Source organism: Sceloporus occidentalis, unplaced genomic scaffold (assembly GCF_023333645.1).
Source record: "Sceloporus occidentalis isolate IW3139 unplaced genomic scaffold, rSceOcc1.0.p SCAF_1, whole genome shotgun sequence".
NCBI classification, from domain to species: Eukaryota; Metazoa; Chordata; class Lepidosauria; order Squamata; family Phrynosomatidae; genus Sceloporus; species Sceloporus occidentalis.
The window spans coordinates 287,573,913-287,578,123 of record NW_028316981.1 but is presented as its reverse complement, the minus strand read 5'-3'; the positions used below and the strand labels follow the sequence as shown (position 1 = coordinate 287,578,123).

Genomic DNA, 4,211 nt, shown 5'->3' with positions numbered 1-4,211 from the left:
TAAGTATGCTCCCAATTCTGTCATCCAAGTCATTGATAAAGATGTTGAATAGCACTGGGCCCAGGGCAGAGTCCTGTGGGACCCCACTGGTCACTTCTTTCCAGGATGAAAAGGAACCTGACCTTATATTCAGGAATCCTTTGTTCTTCCAAGAGACTCAATGTTGGATTCTTAACCTACACCAGCCTGTAGCAAGTATAGTTAATGTACCAGTGAAATCCCTGAGGTAAGGTAGAAAAAGAAAAATAAGTAATGAACTCAGCATAAGAAAATCTCCATCACTACCTCATCTAGGGCAGTCTGGAAACTTTTTGGAAATGGTAGGTTGTCTGCCATTTGCCCTTACCTGCTTAAAATAGGTGACTAAACTAGGTGTCTGAGGATCTCTGGTACAGGTATATTACACAGTTGATAAAGCAGAAGGCATTATCTGGAGATCATCCGGAGACATGGGCTCGGTGTTATCAGTACGCTGATGACACCCAGATCTATCTCTCCATGTCTCCGACTGATACAGTGACTAAGGATGGCATCTCTCCTCTGGATGCCTGCCTGGAGTCGGTAATGGGCTGGATGAGGGAAAACAGATTCAGGCTGAATCCAGAGAAAACAGGTACTCGTGATAGGTACCCCAAATCCAGGCAGGGAAATTTGTCATCCAATCCTAGACGGGGTTAGCCTCCCCCTAAAGGACAAAGTTCGCAGTTTGGGAGTACTCTTGGACCCATCTCTAAAACTGTCATCCCAGGTGGATGCGATGGCCAAGAGTGCTTGGTACCAGCTTTGGCTGATATGCCAGCTGCGTCCCTGTTTGGACCAAAAGGACCTTGAAACGGTAGTACACGCACTGGTAACCTCTCGGTTAGATTTACATGGGGCTGCCTTTGTACCAAGTCCGGAAGCTTCAGTTAGTGCAAAATGCGGCAGCCAGATTGGTCGCTGGAACATCTAGGGCAGACCATATAACTCCGGTATTAAAATCTCTTCACTGGCTGCCCATTAGCTTCTGGGCCCAATACAAAGTGTCGGTCATTACCTATAAAGCCCTACATGGCTTGGGCCTGAGCTACTTGAAGGAGCGCCTTCTCCCACATAATCCATCCTGCACTCTCAGGACATCAGGGAAATTCTTATTAGAATGTCCGAGAGTGAGACTGACAACTCACAAGAAATCATTCTCATTGACAGCACCTACTCTCTGGAATAATCTTCCTGATGAAATTTGAGCTTGCTCCACTTTGGATGCCTTTAAAAAGGCTCTGAAGACACATTTATTTCGTTTGGCATATCCATCTGACTCTTTGTAGTCATTACTCTTGATAGACTTACACATCATTGACTGGGAAAAAACTCTTGCTGTGTTTTTTTATGTATTTTGAGATTTATGGATTTTATATTTTTAAGCTGTATGTATATTTATTCTTGTTGTACACTGCTTTGATCATAGGAAAAGCGGTATAGAAATAAAGTTTTATTATTATTATTATTATTATTACTACTACTACTACTACTAAATAGAAAGTTTGGTTCCTGAGGCTGAGTTAATCAGATAAGAATAGGTATGCGTTCCTGCACCACAAAATGAACAGTCGTTCAACATGTTCCAGCAAACTTTTTGTTCAAATCTAACAATATGCATGTGTGAAATGAAACAACCAGTTAGGTTAGCCTTGCATAAGTAAGCAAAAACCTTCTAAACCTTCTTTCTAGACACAGCTTGAAACAAATCTTCAAAAATGAATTGGGCAATGATTTTGTTTTTCACCAGCCTTCACTCCCCCCCCCCCCCCCACAGGGTTTCAGTTTTGGTGGCCAAACTTGAGTTATGCTTTTTAACATACTGTACTGGGAATAGCTGATGAGGAAGGCTTATCTTCTTTCCCCTCTTTTTTCCTGCTCATGCATGTTCAGAAGGGATTCTTGTAGGCAGCTGCTGCTGTTCATCTTGTCCTGTTTCAGTCAGGTACATACAGCTACGGTAGGATCAACAAAAGTAAAATCCCGTTTTTCCTGCTCAATCTTTATTGCTTTGTTTACTGCTGCTATGACCTGGTACCAAAGGTCTGCTTTTCTCCAGACCTTCTTCATCCTCCCAGTGCCAAAGTTACTTTTAAAAATTCCAGGCAAAGAGAGGGTAAGGAGGTAAGGCTGGGTAGTTATAAATCGAGTTTGTAAAAAGAAATCTCTTTGTCAGAGGTTCTGTTAGCTGAGTTAAATACCTGTTTTCTGTTTTTTTATATATAAAATTCAGCACTGTGGCCTGAAAAATGTTCTGATAATTATATTTTTGTACTGAGTTTTTTTTTATAAAAATGAGTACTTCTTTAAAATATCATAATGAATGGATAAAATACCAATTGAATTGTTCAGTTTCATAGTTACTAATTAATTTTTTCACCAGGTAACTCTCTTGAAGAAGCAAGTGTGTGTATGTGTATACTCTGTGTGTGTATGCACACACAGGGTATAATACAGTTATTGATTTAAGCTTTTGATGTCTTAATTTTCAAATTTCCCACACAGTAGGTAGTGATGATTCAGAAAATTCATAACTTTTTGAAGGCAAGGTTATAATGACAGTTATACTATCAAATACTATATATACAAAAAAATTATTCACAAAACATATTGACACAGCATTCAGAATAATGGGGACAATTTTTTTTAAGGTTGGGAAGGTCCACTACCACCACGAGGCTGTGAAGTTTTTGTGGGAAAAATTCCCCGTGATATGTATGAAGATGAACTAGTTCCTGTTTTTGAAAGAGCTGGGAAGATCTATGAATTCAGGTTGATGATGGAATTTAGTGGCGAGAATCATGGATATGCATTTGTAATGTATACAACCAAAGAAGAAGCTCAGCTTGCTATTTGGATCCTTAATAATTATGAGATTCGTCCTGGGAAGTTTATTGGAGTTTGTGTAAGTTTGGACAACTGCAGACTATTTATTGGAGCTATTCCAAAAGAAAAGAAAAAAGAAGAGATCTTAGATGAAATGAAAAAAGTCACCGAAGGTGTAGTGGATGTTATTGTGTATCCAAGTGCAACTGATAAGACAAAGAAGCGTGGGTTTGCTTTTGTTGAATATGAATCCCACAGAGCTGCAGCTATGGCAAGAGGGAAACTCATTCCTGGTAATTTTTTCTTTTTCTCATATCCCATTCTTGTTTAGCAACTCATTCTTGGGTCTGACCTTTATGACTATTCCAATCATGTAGGAATTGGCAGTCAGTGTTAGTATTACTTTAAAACCCAAGTGGATGAAGGGGTGAGGAGTGATAAGATCTTTGCAAAATGACTTGGGAAGGGGGGGCACAAACATATAGGGCATTCCAGTTAACACCAGACAGGCGTGAAGGAGTGGCCTGGGTTTGCTCCAGCAGGAAGTGGGTCAGAATTCAACTGTCTGCACAGCCCCCTCCCAAAGTGGGCCGCAGACACAGGGACCAACCAGCATCAACCAGGAGTTGGGTTTTGCCAGCTCTTTTTTGCTCTGGTCCTAAGGACCTGAGCATGGCATCACTGCGGCTTCCGGCCGCTTTGGAAGCATACATCATGTTTCCAAAGTGGCCAGAAGCCACTTCATTTGGCCCGTCTGTTCAGGGCCAGAGAGAGAAAGTCCATTTGGGTTGAAACAATGTTCATAACTGTATGTTCCTTAAAGTTGTAATGAACTGATCCAAAATTTCTTCAACTGTTCTGGAGGTCTGTATACAAATGAGTCTTTATTAGCAAAAACAATGAATGGATACCATATCTTAATAAAATTGCTCTCATCGATGTCTTTCATTTAGCAAGTTGATTTCTCACACAACGCCAGCTTTAATACACTCTGCAGCCACTAACCTCGCTGCTCCAGTCAACATATGAATTAGATTGTTAATTAATCTGGTGTTCCCACAGAAAAAAAAGCAGTTAGAGTGAACCACAAACATCAATCGATTGGCTAACCATCTCAGAGATGAAAGCCAAGATCTGATCCCAGAATGATCTAACCTTTGAGCAGTAAAGCCATATTTGCAACATCCTCTCCAACACAGTGCTGAGAGATTACTGTGTATTTGAGAGATGTGTGTTGCAGTAAGATACCTTTTGTACAGTGCTTTTAATGCATTTTCCCTAAGTGTAATGGCAAGATGGATTTTACCATTCTTAACACACCATTGTATGTAAATCATTGTCAAGAAGTACCAAATGTTGTATTCCTA

The 4,211-nt window shown here is 40.3% G+C and overlaps 1 pseudogene; it reads left to right on the top strand.

The window, feature by feature from the left end:
• Positions 1-1,138: 1,138 nt before the first annotated feature.
• On the top strand, positions 1,139-3,709 carry LOC149324026 (putative RNA-binding protein 46 pseudogene; annotated as a pseudogene).
• Positions 3,710-4,211: the final 502 nt, after the last annotated feature.